The sequence below is a fragment of the Balaenoptera ricei genome, chromosome 3 (assembly GCF_028023285.1).
Source record: "Balaenoptera ricei isolate mBalRic1 chromosome 3, mBalRic1.hap2, whole genome shotgun sequence".
Lineage (NCBI taxonomy): Eukaryota > Metazoa > Chordata > Mammalia > Artiodactyla > Balaenopteridae > Balaenoptera > Balaenoptera ricei.
In genome coordinates, this window is record NC_082641.1 from 156,916,237 (window position 1) to 156,941,648 (window position 25,412).

The 25,412-nt window shown below is 38.5% G+C and overlaps 1 pseudogene; it reads left to right on the forward strand.

Moving 5' to 3' along the window:
* The first annotated feature begins 4,826 nt into the window (after nt 1-4,826).
* Nucleotides 4,827-25,412, forward strand: part of LOC132362771 (ELKS/Rab6-interacting/CAST family member 1-like) — a 163,659-nt pseudogene continuing 143,073 nt past the window's right edge.

Genomic DNA, 25,412 nt, shown 5'->3' on the forward strand with positions numbered 1-25,412 from the left:
CTAAATAAATAAATAACTCTCCGTCGGTTATCTCTGGCGCTTGGCATTTCACTGCTCATTTCTAAACCTGAACATTTGCCGTGTGCTCCATTTTTCAATATTATACAAATGAGACTAGTTTTCACTAATATCCCGAGATAAACTATATTTGAAATTTTGCTTATTTCTTCCTTTTGTTTTCTGCCACCAAGCCACTTTCCTATCTGGGGCAGAATATTTCTTTTGATAGTGATTTAATATTTTAAGCCTTTGTTGAAGAATGTTGTCTAAGATGTGTCGAAAGTCTAAATCAACATTATTTCCTGCCTCAGTTTATTTACCACTTCAAAAAATTTCAGGTGTTTTATATCTATTTCTCTTTATAGATACAGAATCTACCTATAGATATAGAATTAATACAGATATCTATAGATTCTATAACTTTACGGTGTTTCTTCTATTAGGTTATTTTTACTTCAGTGTCTGAGTCTATTCTTAATTAAAAATTCCCTCAACCTACCCTATACTTCCAACAAATCCACAATGAATCTTATTTTATTGGGTCTTCTCCGGAGCCTTTGTAGGAGCCAAATTTGGGGCTATTTGGATGATTCTATCTAACTTTGCCTACAGATTCATAGTCGTCCTCAAGAGCATCCAGAACTCTGGTTGGATACCATTCCATCCTGGTGATTTATTTCACTTTTGTCAGTTAGGACGAGTACAACCCTTGCATTTTTCTTTCTTTACTTTAGCATAGTTGGACTGCTTCATAACAACATTTGTATCCAAATATCCTCTTCAGTAAAATATATCAGAATTTTGATTTATTCTCTTTTCTATCTTTTATTCATCCATGTACTCATGTTTGTAAGTCCAACTGATTCTTGGCTGGCTTTCTACCAATAATAAAAGAAAAAAACAACAACCAGAAAGTCCTTAAATTTTTTTTTTTTTTTTTAGCATTCCTTTAACTCTACAAAGCGACTTATGAATTTCATCTGTCTTACCATCCTTTAGGACAACATTTTTCTCACAGACTTTTGTTTTTGGCCAAAATAAACGGTTCCGTGGTGAGCTGGCATGGGAAAGACTACATTCTTATGCGTACTTACTCTGTGCCCCCCATACCCTACCCCCAAAGTAGGTTAGTGATTCATAATTCACAGTGGCATTTTGAAAGATTCTGAGATGTACTGCATAAAGAATCTAATAGATTAACTTTGACCTATTCACCCCCTCCCCCCCCCCCCCCCCCCGCATAAACACCTATCATCATCCCATGAGCTAATGTTGGATAGGACACCTCTGTGACCTTTTGGTTTAGGAGTTTCCTTATTCTCTTTTGGTCAGTCTTTGTGTGTTTAGATGTACTTCTCTTTTTGTCTTTGCTTATTTATTTCTTTGCTAGTTAGACTTGCTGGGTCTGTTTTCCTTTTGCATTCTCAATATTCATTTGAAAATTTTGTACTTGAACTTTCTGTAACACATCTTTGAAACGATTCCTTTCCTCTTTCTGTCATCTGGTCTCTGAGTGATTGTCTTTTTGTTTTCATGTTTCTTTAGAGTGTTAGCCCTGGATTGGGTCAGATAACTTATGGGGAGTACTTACAATGAGTTTTAGGTCTTGTACTTGTGAATATTTCTTTTTTCCATTTATGCTTTTCCCATACTTATTTTTTTGATAGGCTTCTGTGACCCAAGTTGAAATTTTATAATAATTTACTTTGAACAACAGAATAATTTTTGTTATCTTTCTGTATTCTATATTGAAATGGTTATTTTCATACTTTTAATAAGAATGCTACTTTGGTACTACTGGTGGTTATAATGGTTTCAGCGGTTTTTTTAATTTACTTAATAGTTGATGTAAGATTTTTAAGCTTCATTGCTTGTGATAGGGAATTAGCAACTAAAATGATATGTTAACATTTATATTTTCCAGTGAACCTACTCAGAAATTCACTTTTCCTTCACAGAATTTGTAACAGAACTTCATATTGCCTTGCAGTGCTTACTGCATACAAGCTATGCTCTTGTTTCTGCTTGCAGGCTCTTGCCAGGTGTCATTTTGTCAATGACACCCATTCCTACCACTGCATTTGAAGTTGCAGACCTCCTTCCCCACACTACCTGTTCCCCTCTCTACTTCATTTTTGCCTTTTGTGTTGATCAATATGTAACAAACTATGCATTTTATTTATTCATTGTGTTTGTTCTCCTTTAATACAAGGTGAACTCCCTGAGGGCAAGTGTTTTCATCTGTTTGGTCACTGCTTTGCCTCTACTGTCTAGAACAGTGTGACACATTACGGGTGCAGAGTAAGTTTTTTATTGAAGTACAGTTGATTTACAATGTTAATTTCTGCTGTACAGCAAAGAGACTCAGTTACATATATATGCATTCTTTCTTATACTTTTCCATTATGGTTTATCACAGGATATTGAATTTAGTTCCCTGTGCTGTATAGTAGGACCTTGTTGTTTATCCATCCTATATATAATAGTTTGCGTCTGCTAACCCCAAACTCTCAATCCATCTGTCCCCCACTGAATTCTTGATTTAAAAAAAAATTTAATCTCAGGAGATGTAGAAAATGCATTCCATAACATTCAGTATCTATTCATGATACAAAATGAACAGACTATCATTAGAAGGTATAAGTATTCAGCAGATGTGATATTTAATGGTGAAACACTGAAAACATTCTTTTTAAATATTGGAAACAAGATAAGACGCCTTTCACCAACAAGATAAGATAATCCTTCTTTGCAGCATTATATAGGAAGTCTTACACAGGAAGAAAAAGAAGAATTCTTAGCATTGGAGAAGAAAAAACTGCTATCACTAGTCATTGAGGATATCTTGTCCCTGTAGAAAAACCAAAAGAATCTACAGATGAAGTATTCGAATGAATAAAAGTGGTTAGCAAGTATACTGCAAACAAAATCAATATACAGAATCAATTGCATTTCTGTACTCTGCTACAACTATTTAGAAAAGGCAATGAGATACCATTTATAATATTATCACAATTATAAAGTACCTAGGAATAACTCTAGCAAGAATAGGCAACAACTATATGGAGAAAATTATAGAACAAAGACACTTAAGAAAAACTAAAGGAATGGAGAAATAAATCTTATTTCAATAGAAAATTTCAATCCACAGAAGATGTGATTCTCCCCAAATTGTTTTAGAGGTTTTATGAAGCTAAAATGAATTTCCTTCACCTCCCTCCCCCACATAGAACATGCGAGCTGATTCTTAGCAGCAAATGGAAGAGTGAATTGGGGATTTTTGACCTACTAGATATTAAGACTCGCTATTATAAAACTCTACCAATTAAGACAGTATGGTACTGAGCAGAAATAAAAATAGATGATTGGAAGAGATTAGAGAAGCCAGGCGCACAGCCGTACATTTATGGTAAAGGGGAATATATAAATATATATGTATATGTTTTGGGGTCAACCTTTAAGTTCTCTTAGCAAATTATAGTTATACATTGCAGTGTTATCAACTAGTCACCATGCTATACATTAGAACCTCAGAACTTATTCATCTTATAGCTTAAAGTTTGTAGACTTTATTTTTTTAGAGCAGTTTTATGTTCACAACAACATTGAGTGAAAGGTACGGGGATTTCCCACGTACCCCCTGTTCCCACATATGTATAGCCTCCACCATTATCAACTACTCAGCAGAGAAGGATATTTGTTACAATTGATGAATCTACATTTACACTTCATTAGCACCCAAAGTCCATAGTTTACATTAGGATTCACGCTTGGTGTTGTATGTTCTATGGGTTTTGACTAATGACATTATCCACCATTATGGTATCACTTAGTTGGAATCAAAGAGTATGTAGCCTTTCAGATTGGCTTCTTTCACTTAGTAATAAGCATTTAAAGTTCTTGCATATCTTTTCATGGGTTGATGGCTTATTTCTTTTTAGTGCTGAATAATATTCCATTATCTGGATGCACCAGTTTGTTTACCCATTCATCTACCGAAGGGCATCTTGGTGGCTTCCAAGTTTTGGCAATTATGAATAAAGCTGCTATGAAACATCTGTGTCCAGGTTTTTTTTTTTTTTTTTTTTTTTGTGTCCAGGTTTTTGATGTGGACACAATTTTTCAACTCCTTTGTGTAAATACCAAGGAGTCCGATTGCTGGATCGTATAGTAAGAGTATGTTTAGTTTTGTAAGACACTGCCAAACTCTCTTCCAGAATGGCTGTACTATTTTGCATTCCCACCAGCAATGAATGAGCGTTCCTATTACTTCACATTCTTGCAAGTATTTGGGGCTGTCAGTGTTTGGATTTTCATTTTTCTAATAGGTAGGAGCATTGTCTTTAATTGACGGGGGGGGGGGGAATAAAGGAAGTAACTCAGATATTCATTAATATCAATAGAATGATCTTGATTAAGCATGGTCAGTCCCTGAACTAGTGTCCTCCCGGACTGGGGAGTGCAGCGCGGGGCGGGGACTCGCAGAGAGGAGAACAGCGCATCAACCCCAGCGAGAGGCGCGCAGGTCTCGGGATGCGGAAGGCGGGCCGGCGCCGCGCTCCTCTCCGCCCCCGCGAGCGAGACGGTCACGTGCAGTGGAGGAGCTGACCTCCGAGGGCGGGCCTGGGAGGGGCGCCGCGCAGGTGGTTCAGGGTCGCCCGAGGCTAGGCGCGAGGCGGGCACTTGCGCAGCGCGGGGCGGAGTGCGAGCCGGGGCCGGAACCGCCGCGGGTGGGGAAGGGCGGGGAGGAGCCTGGGAGCGTGCCGGCCGCCGCAGGGGGAGGGGCGGGGCGGAGCCGCGGCGCGCGCGCCCGTCGGAGGGGGAGGGACAGAGCAGCCATTGGGCGCGCTCAGTGTGGCCGCTGCGAGTGTGGGGCGAGCGTGGACCGCGGCGCGGCGGTGCGACTCCTTCCCCGGCCCTTCTCCCCGCCGCAGGCGAGGGCACCGTGTGGCGGCGGCGGGGCCAGCGAGGCCGGAGGAGGCGGCTGTGCCCGGGCATGGTGGTCTGGGGCAACGCGGAAGGTGAGCGACCCCCGGGCCGGCGGCGGGGGTGGGGGCGGGGTGGGACTGGCCTCGCGTCGCCGGGCGGCGGCCCAAGCGCGGGCGGCCTGAGGCGGGGCGGGGGCGGCGCGCCGGCCCGGCCCCCGCGGCTCTTGGTCTCGCGGCCTGGGCGGCCCGCGAGAAAAAAAAAAAAAAAAAAAGAACTTAAAAATTGAGAGTTGCATATATAATAAAATGGCATGAAACTATACACAAGCATTGTCCCAAAACCAGTTTGCTGGTTTTGATACTGTAATATAGTTAGGTAAGATGTAACCATTGGAGGAAACTGGATGAAGCATACATAGGACTTCTCTGTACTATTTTTGCAACTTCTTTTTTACCTCCGATTTTTTCAAAATGAAAAAAAAAGTCAACAATTTTAGTGCTGTTTTCTTGTAGATGAAATACTGCCCCGCCATGAAAGCAGTGAATTACTGATAAAAACCGAGGGCTACATCTCAAAAACATCATATTGAATAAAAAAGCAAATAGCATAAAAAGATATAGTATAAAGCTCAGAACATACAACCTAAACAATATGTTATTTAGAGATACAGCTATGAGAAAATTAACAAGAAAAGCAAGTGAATGATAAGACACAAACTTGAAGATAATGTTTATCTCAAAGGACTAACGGAGGGTATGTGACCAAGAAAAGGGATTCAGGGTCCTCAAAGGTGATTGTAATGTTCTTTTCCTTAAATTTTTATTAATCACTATTTTATAACAACTCTGAAGTCTTAAAAATGTATAAACCTGATCTTTAGCATTTAATAATCACCTTTATTGAAAAGAGTAAAATTAAGTGAAAGGTGAATAAAATTCAGCAACATTAAACATGTTTGATAGAGCATATAATTATAAGAGCATCTAAGAGAAGATTGGGTTCTAGTTTAAATTCTGGTCTGACTAATTTGGGGTTAGTAGGTTTTGGTCAGTGGTTTTTGAAGGGCGGTCCCTGGGCCAGCAGCATTAGTACCACTTAGATATTTGTTAGAAACGTAAATTCTCAGACCTTACCCCAGACCTACGCTCTTGGGGAAGGGCCCAGCACTCTCTATTTTAACACAAACCCTCCAGGAGGTTCTGATGTGCACAGACTTTTGAGAGTCACCAGGAAGTTCAACTTTCTCACCCATAAAATTAGAAGATAAAACTAGATCAGTATTTCCCAAAGTGTGGTATATGTAGTACTGATCATGTGCAAGATGTTTTTAAGTGATAGACACATCACCATTTAAAATTTTATTTATTGTAATGTTTGTTAGACTAGTACAGATAGCTTACCAAACCCATAAGTTCACTGATGTTGTGTCATACATTGCTAAGTTAAAAAAAAAAAGGAAAGGAATCAACTTAATGTAAATATAAATAATAAGGCAAAATAGTAAGGTATGTATAGCAGAAAGTAACACAGCATTGTACATCAACTATACTCCAATAAAAATTTAAAAAGTAAGGTGATATGAGAATATCACAAAATTCCTGGGGTTAGTTCTTAGATATTAAAGTTTCAGTAGTCCTGAAGAGGATCAGTCTTGAAAATATTTTCCATTCTAAAATTCTGAGACTTCATATGCTTGCTTTTCTTACAGATCTGCCTCCTTAATTTTGCTTTTTAAAATTCAAGCTAATACGTTAAAAATTTAGTCCACACAGCTTGTGTTGGGAGAGGAATGGCCTGTTAATGTGCTTTTGTATTGGGGGATACTTATCTGAGATTGAAAATTTAACCATAGTTAATGGAAAGTGTGGATAATTCACATGCGAATCATTAAAATTAAATATATTAAGGAGAAATCTGTTTTGAAAACATAATTTAATTTTAGAAGCACTTTCTTTCACTACGTGTAGTATTTATAGTGGAATAGGCAGATGGTTTTATGTAAGGAAATGAAATGAGGTTTGTGGACAGTAAGAAACATATTTTGATAATTAGGGATTTAGACTTTGAAAAGTCTATACAAGTTATAAACAGCTACAACATGACCGGCCCTTTTGTTAAAAAGTAAATTTATTTATTTATTTTTGGCTGCGTTGGGTCTTTGTTGCCGTGTGTGGGCTTTCTCTAGTTGCGGCGAGCGGGGACTACTCTTCATTGCGGTGCGTGGGCTCTAGGCGCGCGGGCTTCAGTAGTTGTGGCACTTGGGCTCAGTAGTTGTGGCTCGTGGGCTTAGTTGCTCCGCAGCATGTGAGATCTTCCTGGACCAGGGCTCGAACCCGTGTCCCCTGCATTGGCAAGTGGATTCTATACCACTGCGCCACCAGGAAAGCCCCTGACTGGCCTTTTTAACTGGCATTTTAAATAGCTTTTTTGCGATGTAGTTCACATACAGTTCACCCACTTAAAGTGTACAATTCAGAGGTTGTGTATAGCCAGAGAGTTGTGCAGCCATCACCGTGCACAATTCTAGAACATTTCATTACCCCAGAAAGCAACCCTATATCCATTAGCAATTATTCTCCATTCCCTCTACACTCAACCCTAGGCAACCACTTATCTACATCTTATTTCTATGGATTTGCCTATCCTGGGCATTTCATATAAATAGAATTTATATTTCATATAAACATAATGATATGTAGCCTCTTGTGACTGGCTTCCTTAATATAATATTTTCAAGGTTCATCCGTATTGTAGCATGTATCAGTACTTTATTCCTTCTTATTGCTGAATAATATTCTGTTCTATTGATATTATATGTCACTTGATGGACATTTGGGTTGTTTGCACTTCTTGTCTTTTATGAATAATGTTGCATGTATGAACATTCATGTACAAGGGTCTGTGTGAAAGTATGTTTTAATTTCTGTTTTATACCTCGGAGTGGGATTTCTGGGTCAGATGATGACTGTGTTTAACATTGTAAGGAACTGACTGGATCTAAAATGCATTCTCATTCAAAGCAAAATTACAAGTTTGCTGAAAACTGAAATACATTTCTGTTCTAATTTATAATAAGGTACCAATTTTGTTTGTCAATGGTTTTATTACAGAATATCTCTCTAAAATGATATTTGGCAAAAATCATCATTAAAATACATGTTTTTGAAAACAGCAGCTTACAAACGGCTGTTCTACATCACAGTTTATCATCATTTATCAAAATTGTCACATCTTCTGTGACATGGTTCTTTCTCTGCATATTTTATCGCTGCCTGTGTCGTTTAGCCATTTAGGGGAAAAAAATGTCATGGAATCTGCTTCCTGAGCTGATGATTGAATTCAGATTGTTTTGGTTGACTTTTACAAATAAATTACATGTTAAGAAACTGATGGTAGTTTTTTTTCTAAAATTCTCGTTTCAGCAGTAATAAAAAACATACTTCTAAAAATAAAAACATAACATTTTGTAGTCTAGCTGCATCTGACACTTGATATTTTGCTGTGTGGCCCTATTAATATTTTGAAGTTATAAGGAGAGATACTATTTTGTGTAATGAGAATTTATGTTCAGTAAATTGTTAATATTTGACTTTGTTTTACTTTCTTCTAATGCTTTCCTAAAGTCTTATGTACTAAATTACCTACCTTTAGATTTCTTTTTAGGAAAGGTGTTCAAGATATTTCTTTTTCATACCTACTTGTGAAATGAGGTTTTTAGCACCTCCTTGTTATGAAGGAATATTTCTGAAAAAAATAAGATAAACAACTAAATGCAGTGAATAACTGAAGTAATAGAGAAGTGGTAGTATAGAAAAAAGATGCTCCTCAGGGAAGAGAAAGAAAAAATACCAGTTGGACTTGAATGGATAAGATTTATTTAAAGCCTTTCATTGCTGCATGAAGGATAAACAAAAAGAGTAGTAAGGCAGCATGAGGCAATCAGTGTCCTTGTAAAGAAGACAAGAAATATCCTTAATCTCTGAATCTATAACTATATGATTCTACACGTAGATCAGCTAAAATCATCCTTTGTTTTATTTCTAGTAGGGATAAGCTGTTCTATGCACAATATTGTAATGGATGTTTGTAGTGAAGACTTGAAGCATTTGGATCATTTGGGAAGTAGACTCAGACAGGGTTTAGTGTGTAGAATACTTGTAAGCATGTGCCCTTGGGAACAACATAGTGGGAGGGAGGCAGAGGCGTCAGGATTGGGCAGAAGCTTACGTCAAAGTGTCTCCTTGGCCAGCCTTCCAAGAGAGGTTTGTTGATAGCTTGGATGTGGGGTATGACAGAAAGAGGTGTCAGGATGATTTCAAGGATTTCAGCCTAACTAACTAGAAGGACGAAGTTGTCATCAACTTCATCCTTTAAAAGGAGGTTTGGTGGAGAAGATCTGCAGTTAGTTGGGCTTGTTAAACGTTCGAGATCTGTAAAACATCTATTGGCAGAGGATGAGTTGGTGAGTCCATATGTGAAACTGGAGCCCAGGAAAGAGGTCTGCAGTATATATAAATATGGGGGTGGTCAGCATAGGATAGATGCTAATTAGACCAGGAGACTAGCTGAGACCACCAAGTGAGCATGTGTAGACTGACTTGAGGATGAGACAGGGCTGAGTCCTGGGACACTTCAGCGCTTAGAAATTGGGGCAAATAGGGGAAACCAGCGGAGGAGACTGGGATGGAGCCCCAGGACCCAGCACACTGCTTAACAGCAGTGGGTAGTAGATGTTTATTTCGTGGGTAAATGTCCAAAGGGGAGGGAAAATAACATAGGACAATGATGAATTTTATTTCTCCAGGTAGAATAAATTAAAAGGTGAAAAATAGGATCAACTGTTATCTATCTCCTCGGGTGAATGGGTGGGGAGTGAGTCATGGAAATTAGAATAAAAATAGATGTGTTCTTTTCTATAAAAATAGATGTGTATACCTATAAAATAGGAACCGTTCCTTTTAATAAACTGAAGTATTTTTAATGCAGTTACTTTCTTTTAATCTTTATGGTACCTATTGTGCTTGTGTGGCTAATTCTTCGAGAAACTGTATAAAAATGTCCCTTGTGTATAGAGATGAATCCAGTTCTTCAGATTGATTATTTCTATTGTTTGTGAATATGCTTTAAAGTAGCACATTAAGTAGTTGAAACTCATTTGAGAAATTATCCTATATTTGTATCTCTCTTCTTTGTACTAAATGACAGAAGAATTTCATTTATATATTTGCTTCCATATATTTGATAATTTACAGTAGAATTTTCAGTGTTCTTCATGGTTAAAATTGGTACTAAAGGTGATTTGGAAATTGTGTTGAGCATGTATCTTGCTAAACTATAGAAGACAGACATTTTGTTCAAGGATTTTATATTCTAGGTGAAAAAGTTAAAACATTTATGGAAAGGTACATAAACAATTTTCTTGGGAAAATATACAGTTATGTCATTGAAACTCTGAGTCCTGTCTTACACTGAGCGGGACATTTATTAAAGAATAGACTGAAAGTAGAAATATCTGTAAGCTTGAATTTTGACAGAATGAAAGAAGAATACAAAAATCAAGCTCACAGACTCAGCTGCCTTGATGTGGATGAAGCTTCTGTAAACAGACAGCTACTGTCCTTGAATAATAGTTCACATATCTTTTGAAGTGAATTAAGCTTTGGTTGTATTGGACCTGACCTGTCGGTGAGAAGGAGATGGCTGAGGCCAGGGAGGCGTGTGAGCTTTCTCAAGACAGACTATAGAGTCGCTGGTGACTGAGACAAGTAGTGAAACGTTATTTCAAGGGTTGAAATGTGAATAGGAACCAGTGATTTAACAATGCTCATCTCTAACTTTTAAGCCTTTTCTTGAGCCAGAAACCTTGGTTTTTTATGAGAGGTTGAGATTCCCTGAAGATACAACCTAGGTTGGACAGTTACCCAGATCTATTATATATTTAAGCTCAGGAAAGTTATGTGAACTGTGTTACTGCTTCTTGTTTTTGTGAGTTTTTGGTCCAGGCTTTCAGAAAGACCTGAGCTGAACTCTAGGACAAAGCTTGTGGTGACCACCATTGCTGTTTCAAGCCACTGTCCTCTGTGTTTCTTTCTGTCATTCAGGAATTTTGTTGTCATAGCTCCTCTATTACTGACGTGTGTGTGTGTGTGTGTGTGTGTGTGTGTGTGTGTAGGGGGTGTCCTTCATTTGTAAATTCTGTAATCTTTGGACCTTGGATGGAGATGGTAAATACAGAAGTCTTAGAATAGAATTGGTCCCAAACTATTTTGAGAGAAAACACAAAGCATATTAAAACTTACATTTTCAATTAAAGCATAGGGAAACCATTCACAAAAAGGGTGCAGAAGTTGATGCTGTTGTTTATTGTGTTATATGCTGGTTATAGACCTTCATTTTACGGTTATTTCTCTGAAATGCAGTAAAAAAACCCAAAAAACAAAAAACAATGCCTAGCACCATAGCAGCCCGTATGAAATGAGGCATATGCTGTTTCTAAGACTCACAGCATGTTTTTCTGATACTGTGTTTGCCCATAAACATGTTGATGGTAGGTGCTGTCTGAGGCAGGGGCGGTTTTCCTATGGAAATCCTCTCTTGAACGTACTGGTTTCTGATTCCCCTTGAGGAAGAATGAAGCTCCTTTTTGCTTCCTTAGCAAATTTGATACTTCAGGTATTAATAACATAGCCAGTGGTTGATATGTATCTTGATGACTTACAGGTCATCATGATGGCTGCTCTGTCATAAGTTGCTGTGGTTTCAGAGTACGTTAGAACTCTACGCAGCGTTTTGAGGTGGGAGGGAGCTGAGGTGTAATGAAAGAGAAATTCCCTGCACAGCAGTGGTGATGCCTTAATGATAAAATCATCTTGCTCGGTCTCAAAATCCCTGGGTCTGCCAGCAACAGCATTAGATGTGAAGTCTGACCTGGGCTTCCATTTTGATTTTGCCATTAAAAGCGTTATGACTTTGCCCTCAGCACTTCTGCGAGTCTAGAGGAATGTTAATTACTAAATGAAAACAAATTTATGAGATCCTTTTGATGGAGTAGAGTGTAATATCTGCTGAGTGCCCCAATATACATTCAGCCCTCTAGAGGAGAAGACTTATAAGTGGTAAAGAGTAGGCTGCTTTTGGAGAAGGAAGCGTGAGGTGAGATGGCAAATTTGGGAATACGTTTTCTAAGGAAGGCCTTGGAGGAGGCCATCATTCTGTAAACCTGAACTTGAGATACAGCAGTGTCCGTTTTGGGGATAGGAGGTCTCTGGGGCATTTATGATTGGGAGTGTGTGAAAATACTGATTCAGAGCCACGAGACCCTGTGACATTGGCTGCATCTAACCCAGGTCTTTCTCATTTAGGGCCCCAGACTAGGGAAGCTACAGTTATCTTCTGAAAGATAGTAAAAAAGATGATCTTGCTGCTCTTAAAGTGAAAGAATCCAAGTTTTGGTGAAGAAATGTTTTAGGGACAGGATTGCCCCCATGTTTTTAATATCACTCTTGACTGATTGTTTATTTCGCTTCTTATTTGGGGAAAAGTATATGGAAGTTCAGGTTGGGAAAATTACTTGGAAGAGTTTCTTAAGAATAACCTCATTAGATAGTTTGTGTGTAGATGTGAGAATAAAGTTTTCTTAGAAACAAATGATTTTTTTTACAGTTCAAATATTTTATTTTCCTTAAAGATAGGAGTAGATTTTATAGTTTGAGACTCTTGCTATTATTTAAGCAATAACCAATAAATGTGAGTAAGTAGCAATTATTTAGGAAGAATGATATAATGATGAACTATTGGAAAATATAAAAACTATAGATAGCATTGTTGAATTGGAAGGGACTTATCACCTGATTTTATAGACAGTTTATCTCATTATTCGCCTCCTCACTGTAAAATGGTAAAAATATTAGTTGATCCAGAGTTATTTTAAGGAATAAAAGAGAATTTATTCATTCAACAATTATTTATTAAGTGCTTACTAGGCGCTGAGGCACATGCAGGTTCAGAGGATGTGTCTGTGTATTAGAAAGAAGAAAATCCTGGCCTTCATGGATTTTACCGACTAAGAGGCAAGAGGCTTTACCCAGTGATGACAAACGTGATGAGGGCTTCCAGTGTGCTCCCTGCAGTGGTGTTTTAGACTGAACACAGTGCCTGATAGTTGCGGTAGAAGAAGACTAGCACCAATGTGTCTTGGATGCAAAGTACACCCATTATCTCATTTAAATCTAACACCAGGTCTATAAACTAGGTCTAGTTTCCCCCCTTTTACAGCTGAGCAATGTTGTGTTCTTTTAGGTCTGTGATCAAATCATGGTTATTAAATAAATTAATGAGTAAACTTGGACCTAAAGTGTGGTCCAAGGTCTTCAGCCAGATAGTGGCAGAGCTGGCACTAGAACTGGTTTTGACTCAAGCTCAGGGCTCCTTTCATTGTACCACATTGCCCCTCAGAGCGTGCATGGGCAAATAATCGTATGTACCATGGTAGATAGGAAGAGTGCACAGTTTCAGAGATCCCATACTTGCCAATATGAAAATCATTTCACACAGTACAAATAATAACAGTGAAATCAGGGCTGCTGGCATCCTCAGTTTTAATTCCCATCGCTAGTTATATTCAATTATCCAGTGAGATGGACTTTGAGCTGTGGATTTAGTGTATTAAGTAATAGGATCCAACTCGAAGTTTTCTCTGGCAAGCTATTGGCTGTGAAGTAAATTCAAGGCTATTCATCCAAAACGTAAGGTGTCCTGAAGTAGATGTATATGTCATCTTGCCTAATGGGTGGGTTGTGTGAGAGATTTTTCTTTCCAAATTGAGTCATTGGAGACCATTGCTCCTATTACTGCCTTTGAAGTCCTGCAGCTGGTGAACCTTTGGTAGTTGAGATTTCTTTCTCAAAAAACAAAAACCAAAAACATGTATTAGAAGTATTTGTAGTCTAGTTGTGTGTGGGTTACGTGTCTTAATTAGTAAAGTTCTAGTGAATGTCTTGGGATTTTATAAAAACTTCAGTAATAACAACTAAAAATGAACATTTCTGATCCTTTCTCGTGACCCCATAATCAAATCCAAGTCAGTTTCTACTCTCTGCCTGCTATCCTCCAACTCTGAACCACCTTGAAAATACTTGTTTTTTCTAAACATTGTTAGTTTAGGGAGTTACTTGGAGTGAGAGAGTCTCTTTCCTTTGGCTTCCTTTGGGTCAGCAAAGCAGAGGAGTTAGTTTTGGAGGGTTCTCCTTCTATGCATCATCAATTTTAGTCCTTGGCAACGTCTCTAGTCCCAAAGAAATGATGTGGGACTCCCCACGTCTTCCAGAATTTTTAGAAGGCATGTGATGTATTAACAGTACCTGTGTCTCTTCTGTAATTCATCTGGGCTCTGCAAACTGCCGAAGTGTATCTAATAGAGAAGTACAAGACATGTGCCTATTTTCTTAAAAGTCAACCTTAATTTCGTGTCACTCCAGTCTGCCGCTGGTCTACCCAATAATTAGGATTTTAAGGCTTATGAGTAGTTAGGGGCGCTCCTAGTCCAGAAAGGAGATGCAACTGAAAATATGACATATATTGGCACTACCACTGCAGTGCTTTGGGTTTAAACATTCATCAGTGAAAACTAAACTCTATGAAATGAATGCCAGGATAGACCAGTCTCATCCTGATTTCCTGTCTGGAGTCTATTGCTATAAAAGGTGTATATGTTTATAATTCCTGCCCCTAATAGTCCCTTGCTTCTGTAGAGCAGTGTTTCTTTCCCAAGCACTTAAATATGTTTGATTTTACCCTTGCACCTGTCTTTTAAGGCAGACACACTCAAGTTGACACACAGTTTTTCTCATGACAAGGACCAGTTGTGATTTATGGCCATTTACAGGATGTCAGTGATGTGGAGAGGGTACATTTTGAGCGAACAAGGCTGTATATGTATATCCTTTCACTTGGCAATAAAGAACATGGTAAAAAGCTGTTTTCTTCTGAGTGAAGAGCCCTTAGGCTAACTTCCTATAATGTTCACCTAATGTGTTACTATGTTCAAGTCACCTTAACAAATATTTCTTGAGTGCCTGCCTCCTGCAAGGTATTCCACTGGCTGAAGTGAAAGTGTCTGTGAGAAGCCTGATGTATAGAATTTGGAAGTAAAAAAATGCAGTGTTAGTGTGGGTCTTTACTGCTTTAGTTGAAAAGAAAGTGTTATGAGGTAACCTGTCTTTTCCTTTATGAATTTGGCTTGTTTAGTAAGAAACATATTAACCAAAGATGAAAGGTAGATTCAGAAACATTTATTCACTTTTAATAGGAGTATAAACTTTTATTTTCACCAGAAATTCCTGAACACCTTGATTATAATAAAGTACAACCCTGATTTTGGCGTTTAGGGCCAAGGATAAAAGATTCGTAGACTTACTGAAGAGTAGATTGTATGAAAGCACAGACTCCTGATAAACGCTGAGTGCCCTGTAGTCCTCTAGATCAGCGGTCCCTAACCTTTTTGGCACCAGGGACCAGTTTCGTGGAAGACAGTTTTTCCACGGACGGGGGGTTTGGGGTATGGTTCAGGTGGTAATGTGAGTGATGGGAAGCGGCAGATGAAGCTTCGCTCGCTCCCCGCCACTCACCTCTTGCTGTGCGGCCAGGTTCCTGGGGGGTTGGGGAGCCCTGCTCTAAATAACTGTCCTAAAAGTGGAAGAACCAGTCTTTTTGTTGGTGAGGACCCAGTGGCCTCCATCATTGTAACTACTGTGATATAACCTGTAGTGTGTGATTGATAAATAATTTAATACTGTTGACAGGGGTATTTGTTGCTTATTTTGTACATTTGCAAGCAGTTCTTTCTTCCTCATGATACTCCTTGCATTAATAGTTGAGCGAAATGACATGATGAGTCAATAAGACTGCTTTCCCTGTGACCAGAGTTGTCAGGACAAGTCAAGGTCTAATCAGACATTTTCATTTCATTAAGTTGGACTTTTGCCAGAGCCTTTTGGAAGCCAGCATAACACTTGTTCTTGCAGGTCATTGGCCCAGACACAGTCACATGATTACACCTCCATGCGAGAATGTCTGGGAAATGTTGTTTTATAGTCTTGTTTCAGAATAAAAATCAGGGTTCTGACGTTAAGAAAAAGGCTACTGCTGAGCTACCCCAATTCTTTTCCCTACCTCCGATTTCTTCCTGATACCTAGATGGAAGATCTGGCTGTATTCCTTTTCTTGAACTCTGCGTGGCATACTTGGGTACTTCATGTCCTAGTCTTTCAACCTGAGAGGAGGATCCTTCAAGTTTTTGCAGCTTTCAGCTCCATGAGCTCAGTAGGAGTATCCTTGAAGCAAAATAAGAACAGGGTGTTGCATGCTCTTTTTTTTTTTTTTTTTTTAATTTCAGATTTTAATGATCAATTTTAGTTATCTATGCAAAGTGATTCATGCAGATCATAAAATTCTTAGAGGAAAAGGAACCCTGGGACAGAAGACATGGGTCCACTGAGGGCGGTAGTCATGGTTTGCAAATAAAAATTGTGACTGCAGCCAGAAGAAGGAACAGTGGGTGCTGAGAAAGGAAATGACAGATAACCATTCCTAGAGGGTTTATTTGGCTTTTGAGAAATAAGTAAACGAAAAGTTCCCTCTAGTTTGCTGCTTTGAGTCTTCCCTTTGAACACATCATCTAGGCAGAGTTGACATAGATGGTTCTTTTAATTTAAAATCTCTGTAGTCTTCAAACAAGGAGGCCCCATGCAGGCAGTCTCATAGATGGTTGTACATGAATTACCCATCTGTCTTCAAAAAAGGGAGTTTCTGATTTCCTTCTAAGAAAAGGATTTGCAGGATGTGGTGGGAATGAGGTGAGCGAGGCCTTCAACTTCCATGCAGTTGCAGACATTTTGGAGGCAACTTGAACTCTTTGGATCATACTTTAATCCCTGATACCTAAGGATGGCGATCCTAATTTCAGCATCTGGGTGGTATTCATGAAAGGCTTCTGGTTGAATAAGTTAGGAAGGATGCTCATATGAATAAACCTTATTATATGCCCCAGTTTCTGGGCAGCCTGCAGTACCGAGTTCTGACCTGGGATTAGGATGCCTTGTGTGGAGCTAGTGCCACTGCAGCTCTTAAGTCTCATCCAAGATGGTTATTTTCCATGTGCTTCTGAGTAGCTGTTTCTTTGGCTTTCTAATAGCATGGATACTCAGCATAATCACAGACTCCTAGATATGGAAGTATCTGAATGATAATGTAGTCTAATTTCGAAAGAAATGAGATGAAAGAGGCCAAGTGACTTGCTTCAAGGTATCTGGTAGAAAAACTGGTGTTAGAACCTTGGTTCCGTGTTCTCAGTCCAGTGCTGTCTTGCAGTGCACTGAATTTCTCAGAGAAAATGAGACTAAAGGCGGTGTTTTTCTATGTCCTCCTTTGCTCCTGGTACTTAACAGACCTGGAATCTACTCATGTATGTGTCAGGTTTTAGATCAGCAATAGGCTCACTGATTATGGAAATAATTGGGGAGATGTGGTATGTGTGAAAGTTTCAGGTAAGCGAGGCAAGGGGTTGTTGTGGTGGATTGGGAGATGTTTACCAGTTCAACTCACATTTCTGCAGTGTGTGATGGGACTTGGGGCTCTTCTTTCTGTAGCTTATTAACAGATAAGCTGTTTCGCTGCTGGAGCTGCTGAATCTACAATAGCATGAATCAGCAAGAAGGAGGTGTGATTAGTCACGTGGACTTAGGCCTTTCCCATTGCCAAGGCTTGATATATTCACATCTTCCACTTTTTTTTTTCCTTCCGGTTTTACTGAGATATACTTGACATACAGCACTGTAAAAGTTGAAGGTATATAGCGTAGTGCTTTGACTTGCATACATCATGAAATGATTATCACAGTAAGTTTAGTGACCATTCATCATCTCATATAGGTACAAAATTAAAGTAGAAAAAAAAGTGTTTTTTTTCACATCTTCTGTTTTTTCCTCTTTGTAGAGGCTCATCACATGGAATGATAACATGTTTAGTCTTCTGTGTTACACTTGGTTTAGTCCACGTAATTACATGTAATGTAAAATTACATACAGTGCAAATCAGTCAAGAGGCTATCTTTCCTTCCTCCATCTCTGAGACATGGGTGACCACAGGAGGCCCCTCTGTTGACATTTCTTGCTCTTGTCGTGGCCCTGTTGCCAATCAGTCTAAAACAATATTTTTCTGTGAATTTCTTGTGAAGTTATTTACATGAAAAGTTTTCTAAACGTATGTAATTCAAACTTGATTCTTTGTTTAATGCCAGTGCAATTTTTATGGACTAGAAAAACAATTATATGAATTCTAGATTTTCCCGGGAAATCTATAACATGTAGATCTGAAGTTCATATGGGACCTCTGTCTCCTCGTGAGCCCTAGGTAAGGTACAGTGAGGATGGAGAGGTGGATAAAGGAAGGAGTGAGTGATGCTTCATTGGGGAAGGTGAGCAAGGTGGCCAGATAGGTTTGTTTCATGACAAAGAGTGTGATTTAAGCACTTACTTTCTTTTGAAAACATCTCTTTTCACCATCTCCCTATCCTGATATCACAGGAAGAAGGAAAAAACCAAACAAACCTGTTGCCTCATTTCCTAAAGCAGTGATTCTCAAACTTTAATGAACACGCAAGTCACCTTGCCTTTTAGAAGACTGCCGACTCTGATTTAATAGTGGTGGGGCAGTGGTTCTCAAAGTGTGTTCCTCAGAGCAGCAGCTCTGGTTCCGCCAGCCGTGTTAGAACTATAAATTCATGGACCTCGCCTGACCTGCTGAATTAAAATCTCAGAGGATCGGCCTCAGAAACTGTTTTTACACATTCACCAGGTGATTGTTGTGTACCTTGAACATTTGAGAATCACTGCCATTGAAGCTATTCTCTTGGGATTTTCCCAGGCCTCTGGTATTTGCTACTCTGTGATTGGGCCTTGGTATTATTCCCTTGCTATTTAGGAATTGAAACTTTTGGGCAGAGATGTTACTTGAGGCTCCTGACTGGATGATAGTGTCCAGCAAGTTAACTGGCTCTATTAAAGTATGTTTCTTAGTCCTTCACCACTCTCTCTGTTATAACCCTGATACTTTGTAAAGCAAAGATGCCATTTCATGGAATCATGAACATCAGTACCATGGCTAGACACCATACATAACATGGCGATTGGGTAATACCTTAAAAGGTAGACTGAAAAAGAAACCGACGAGATAAAACACCCCAGAAGAAAACGCTCTTGTAGATTTTCAGGGGTTTTACATCTTAATATCAACTGAGTCCCAATTCACAGATAGTTTCAATCATATTAATAGCCAGTGGGCGTTGTTACCTAGGTTCTATGCCTGCTTGGTTCAGATGAGTGCAAACATGCTTAGCAGTGCCTTTACCAGTGTTGCCATTACTGGTGAAGGAAGACTATTTTATAATAGGGATTGGATTCTCTCAGAAGTCAGTTTTCTTAAGGTATTTGCAAAGGATGAATGTTACCTCCTACAGTGTTTCAAGAGCTCTAACTTTAACTTTCTGAAAGTTTTATTGATTTCTTCCAAAGGCTATAGCTGGAGAAATACGCACTGTATGTTTGTCAGATTGGTTACAGGGTCTCCAATATAGGTGGGCTGAGGCTGTGTTTGTGCTTTTCCTCTGGGAGGTTTTTCATCTTAGAGAAAGGATCCATGTGTTTTGTGAATCTCTATAAAGCAATGAGAGGAGTTCAAAATGTATTAGAGTATTCGACAAGTGCTCCAAAGAGGGCTATTTGGGCACAAGGTCTAGATGCTAATGTATTACGTTCTTTGAAAACAGCTTAAATGTAAGTACATATAAGAACCCTAGTTAAGATTTAAGGGTAATGCTGTAAGATCTCTCGTAAAGGATTCACAAAAAGTGCTGCAATTTTATAACCTTTCCAGAAGCAATACAGTGTATGTTCACCCCTCATTTGCAACTTGAAGAAATTTATCCAGTTTATGCGGAAAATTGAAAAGAAGCAGATGCTTATTCCTAAGCTAGAGTTTTGAAGGCCAACAATTAAAATAAACATGTCTCTGCCAAAACTTGAACTAAATTAAAAAATTTAGCATATAAATTAAAGCTTACTTAAAACTAAATTTATCAAGGAAGTACATTTGTTTTGCATTACTGGTTTCAATTATTGTGAAAAGGCTTCATTTTTATGGAACACTGAAGATTTTTCAAAGTTTCCAACAATTTATTAGACAATTGCACCACTGAAAATGAGTTACGAGTGTCTGGCTTAAATGTATGAACTATTAGCACATCGTTGATGAGCTTAGAGAGAGATGTTAAAGCAGCCATTATCCTCCTGCAGGTTCATGTTCCTATTCCCAGGGGACTGTAAGAAACTGGTTTGTAGCCTGAAAACAGATAAAGCCATGGGCTGAGGATATACGTAGCATCTCTTCTCTCCTATTCGTTTGTTCTTTCTCTTGGGAATCTGAATTTTGGGACATTGCTGATGAATTGCTGTCAGGCATGGGTACTCTTAGTTTATTGCCATAGAAGAAGAGAGAGATTACTTCCTTGTTTGCAGTACCTGTCTGCTCTAGTCCTGTCTGTACAGTGTTTCCTAATTAATATTTCCTAAACACCTACCTCATAACTTTTTGTCATTTACTAAATATTTATTTAGTTCTTGTTTTCCCAGCTTTCTTGAGGTATAATTGACAAATAAAATTGTATATATTTAAAGTGTACAAACTGATTTGATACACCTAGACATTGGGAAATACTGGTCCTGATCAAGTTAATTAACATTTTCATCACTTCACATAGTTCCCCTCTACCCCCATACCCTTGTTTTTGTTTTTGTTTTTTTTGGTGATGAGAATGCTTAAAGTCTATTTCAGCAAATTTCAAGTATACAAGACAGTATTATTAACTACTGTAACCATGTTGTACATTGGATCCTCAGAACTTATTCATATTCTTCTTAAAAGTGAAAGTTTGTACGTTTGACCAATGTTTTCCTGTTTCCCTCATCTCCCAGACCCTGGCAAGGACCCTTCTCTTCTGTTTCTATTAGTTCAATTTGTTTTTTTTTTTTTTTTAAGATTGCACATGTAAGTGATACCATGCAGCATTTGTCTTTCTCAGTCTGACTTTTTCCATTTAATATAATGCCCTCCGAGTTCATTCATGTTGTCACAAATGACAGGATTTCCTTCTTTTTTATAGCTAAATAATATTCCATTGAATATATATACCACATATTCTTTCTTTGTTCATTGATGGACACAGGTTTCCTTATCTTGGCTATTGTCAATAATGCTGCAATGAACATGGGAATGCAGATATCTCTTTGGGATACTGATTTCATTTCCTTTGGATATGTATCCAGAAGTGGGATTGCCGGATCATTCGGTAGTTCTATGTTTAACTTTTTGAGTAACCGCCATACTGTTTTCCATAGTGACTGCACCAATTCACATTCTCACCAACAGTGTACAAGGGTTCCCTTTATTCATATCCTCACCAAGATTTGTTGTCTCTTGTCTTTTTTCATAATAAACATTATAATAGGTAGTGAGGTCATATCTCATTGTGGTTTTGATTTGCATTTCCCTGATGATTAGTGATGTTGAGCACCTTTTCATATAACCGTTGGTCATTTGTATGTCTTCTTTGGGGAACTGTCTATTCAGGTCCTCTGCCCACTTTTTAATTGGATTATTTTTAAAATTTTGCTATTGAGGCATATGAGTTCTTTGCATGCTTTGGATATTAATCCCTCATCTGATAGGTAGTTTGCAAATGTTTTCTCACATTCTATAGGTTGCCTTTTCCTTTTGTTGCTTGTTTCCTTTGCTGTGCAGAAACTTTTTAGTTTGATGTAGTTCTACTTGTTTATTTTTGCTTTTATTGCCTGTGCTTTTGGTGTCAAATCCAGAAAGATATGGCGAAGACCTATGTCAAATAGCTTACCACCTATGTTTTCTTCTAGAAGTTTTATGGTTTCAGGTCTTACATTGGAGTCCTTAATCCATTTCAAGTTAAGTTTTGTCTATGGTATTCTTTCGCATGTGGGTATCAATTTTCCTAACACCAGTTATTGAATAGACTATCCTTTCCCCATTTTGTGTTTTGGGCACCGTGGTCAAAGGTTAGTTGACTGCATATGCATCCCACATAACTATTTTCCTGAAAACTTTCATTTACTCCTGTTTGCTGTGCCAGGATTCATGGCCCTCAGTTTACTGTTCTATTTTCATTGATCCCTAATCATCACTCCGTCTGCTTCAGTCAGTCCAGTGATTTTCCTTCTTCCGCCACATCTCAGGTTCATGCAAAGTAGCTTCTGGGGCAGAGTTGCCTTTTCTTTCTAAACAGGTCCAGTCAGATCATCACGTATGACTGCTTGTACATATAGAGGAAGGCAGACTATCAGGAGAAAACTATTTTAGGATTCTATGTTATAAACATTTTAACTAAAAAACTTTTAAATTTAACGAGTTCATGCTTCTTAAAAAGAAAATGCTGAACACAATTTAATCCTTTCTAGATAAATTAGAATGACATTATACACAGTAAAAATAAGTTGCATTGTAGTGATTTCTACTAGACAGGTAAGGTATTAAGGACTAGTTGTCTGATCCTACATTGAATAATACGTCTTGCAGCTGATATTTGTTTTTATAATGAATGCACACGTGTGTTGGTTTAAATTGCTGTGTTGAGATTAATGTTCTCAGAAATTATTTCTACATTACCAGGAAGTGGTACATTTGAAGCCTCTCCTGTACCATCTTGAGATTAAAAAAAAAAAAAAAAAGAGAACTTTCTTTTATTTCCATTACTTAAGTTTATTTAAACTTGTGTTTAAAAAACAAAATATCTTCTCAAATCCCCAGTCATATTTCCATGCAGCTTGGTTCTAAGAGTCCTGGAAACAAAGAACAGTATCAGTCCAGGACCTTTGCAGGAAATGTTCTCAAGATCACTAGTGCATCTTAGGATGTTAGCCCAAGGGCCAACTGGGATATCAGGCCACATTGAAGAGATACTTTAATTTGTAAGATTTGTTGTGACCGTCAGACAACATATGTCTTTTGACTCCATTAAGGAATGTGTGAAGGCACAGCACTACTAATGCTACATTAGCTATCTGTCTTTAACTTTCAAAAATAATTTGAAAGCATTTTTAATGCCATTTTTCAGACGGCGAAAAGAAGTGCAAAGAAGTTAACTTGGCCAAATATAAGTGAAGGAGACGTGATTTTAGCTCGAGAACAAATGCTTTGTCTCATTACTGTACTGCTTCACTATAACAATCAAGATGTGGAGATTTCTAAAATTTTCACCATGAATGTTAAGAAAACACTAGATTGCATGATGTGTTACAGAAACACCCACTAAAATCCACTGAAGTAAGAAGTTGTGAATTCTCTCTGTACTTTGATAAATTCCCCTTGGGAGCACACCGGTTTGGAATCAAGAACGCTTGGTTCTAGTCCTAACATCTGCATTCTGTGGGTCTCAGTTTTTAATATTAAAACTCTCCAAGGCCCCTTCTTAGTGCAGTGATACATGCCTATGGAATTGGGGCTTTTTGCATGCTTTATGAAGTATTTTAGAGCCAGCTGGCCTGGCACTTTACACTGGAGGAAAAAGTAGCCATTAAGGTCTTAAATTTGTCCCGTGTAGTAAAGACTGAAGGTGAAGATGAGAAGTTTTGTTTTCTTAGGTTTTGTTGAAGCAGGCTGCTACTGACTGCTGCCCTGGGATGCTTGGGATTCGTCATAGGGCCGGAGGCTGTGCCTGCCGGTCTGGCAGTGGGCCATCCTGGCGAAGCACAGCACAGGGGCTGGTGTGCGCTGCCACGTGAAGTATTAGATAACTGCCCAGAAGAGCTGCCATACATGCAGAGGAGGGGGTATTAGGGGCTGCCCATGGTAGTCATAAAATGATAGATATGAATCTAATCTTAGAAAAGCGAGTTGAACTCCCTCACTTTTAGTTGGGGCTCAAGGAAGTGAGGAAAGTTGTGCAAGTTTGTACCTTTAGTGTGAAAGTTGAGGATGGAATTCGGGTCTCCTGACTACTTATCTAACTCACCACTTACACTCATTTATGCTAAATACCATGCCTCCTTTTGCTCCCACAGGAATATGGTCACTTGGTGAATTTATGTTCATTTATTTCATGTACAACCTGAAATGCCTCTTCTTGCTTATCAAATCAACATAAAGCACTTGAAAATTGGATTCAAGCTTAGACAACAGACACAGTGACGTATTAAGATCATTTTATGCCGTATCATGATGATTTTTAGGGTGTTAATTAATTTCCGCTCAAGGAAGCATAAACAGCAACTACATGCAGGTAAAAGACAATAGACAAAAAGGTAGCAGTAAATGGTTGCCCTTTGGGTTCCACAGGGCTTGTGTTAGATAAGGTCTTACTTTGCATAGTTATGATGCGGTAAAGAAGTATACTCCCCACTAGTAAATATTTCAGAGATGCTAAATTGGGAAACTGGCAAATTGCAGGTATGAATGGATGAGTACAGTGTGCTCAATGAATAAGGAATCAAAAGGAATCAGAAGGAATCGAAAGAATGTAGGCACCTTAAATGTATTCAGGTACAAAGAAATCACCACAAAGGAGACCATGATGGAGGAGAGGTACTGGCTTGTCAATAGATTTGGGTTTGCAGTTTGGAAACCACTCTGTAAACTCCACAAAAACTGATAATTGTGCTAATAACCTTGGTGTTGATAATCATAATCTGGGTATTCAGATTTACTGGCATGACATTATGCAAATCAGTTAACCTTTCTGAAAATCGAATTCCTCATCTGTGAAGGAGTTGGATTAGAAGATATTTCCTGGCTTAAATAACCACTGTTGGACAAAGAATCTTATAATTAGTATCTGCAGCTCTTCAGGAGGGAAAAAAATAACGATAATTGATAACTTCAATGAGTAACTTTATTTCTTTGAGTTATGGGATAGTCATGCTTTTTTCAGTCGTCATAGATACTCCCCATCGCCTAAGATTATAAATATATGAGGCTTGAACACACAAAGGAAACTTAGAGATAGTCCACCCCTACTCGAAATTTTATTCTTAAGGGTGGAGAGGCCTTGAATTACAAAGTGACTTGTCTAACTGGTTAATGGTGAAGCCCAAAGGACTAACAAGGCTTCCCAGTTCTCCACACACAGGGCTCTTTTCTCCTATAGGAAAAGGGGTAAATAGGTTTTCTTTCTCATGCCAATTCAGGTTGATTAGTAAGGCCTGGCTGTTTGAGAAAGACTGTGGAACTGAGAGCCAGGTACTATAGAAAAGACTAATGTTATTGATTAGGACTGTTTGCTAGATAAACAGAACAGGGAAGTCACCTATATGTTTGCCACCTCCTCTCAAAGCTATGGTTTACACATGTTCCTTGAGGTTAAACTTTGAATATTTCTTCTGCCTTGCTTTTTAACAACCATCACTCAC